Source organism: Gavialis gangeticus, unplaced genomic scaffold (assembly GCF_001723915.1).
Source record: "Gavialis gangeticus isolate Ggan-Ray unplaced genomic scaffold, GavGan_comp1, whole genome shotgun sequence".
Taxonomy (NCBI): Eukaryota; Metazoa; Chordata; order Crocodylia; family Gavialidae; genus Gavialis; species Gavialis gangeticus.
In genome coordinates, this window is record NW_017729022.1 from 150,422,878 (window position 1) to 150,423,640 (window position 763).

The window sequence follows — 763 nt, forward strand, 5'->3', positions numbered from 1 at the left end:
GGCCCGCCCTCCCCCAACTTGCCAGCCCTGCAACCTCAGACTAGCTTGAGAAAGGAGGAGCCAAAGCCCAGTCGGGGGGAGCAGCTGAGGGCTCCTCTGCAAAGAGCCAGCAGCGCCGAGAAGCGTGCGCGCCCGGGCTGGGCTGGGCTGGGGCCCTTGTGCAGAGAGCGGGCAAAAAACATTACCGAAAAAAACAAACCCAAAAAGAGGGAAGGGCAAAGCTGTGTGTGTGTGTCCCCGCGTGCCGGGGCTGGCCGGATGCTGCTGGGTGAACGCCACCCAGCCGCGAGCTGGTGGCAGGTGCAGGCACAGCGCCCTTAGGGTAGGACACCGGGGTGGCATGGCACAGCCTGGCGGGGCTCTGCGGGCGGGGGGTGGGGGATGTGCCACCTTGTATTAGGCTTGCGATTTCCCACTTGGTCTAATAAAAGGTATCATGTTGGGAGCCAAGAGGAATAGGTTTTTTGTATGTCTTTTTTGTGTGGGGCTTTAACTAGGCCACTGGGGGAAAGTCCTTTGCAAGCTGTCGGGCACCAGTAGGCATGGGGAGACCACGGTGGTTACTGGGTTGGCAGTCGTAGCTGTGTTGGTCTACAGCAGCGGTTCCCAAACTGTGACAGATTGCGTGCCACCAATTTAAAATGAAATGACCTTAAGTACCACCAGCAAAATTTTTGTCGTATTAAGTCATTATAATACATCTGTTAATGCGTACCACTGACAGGTTGTCCGGGTACCACTGGTGGTACGCATAGCACAGGTT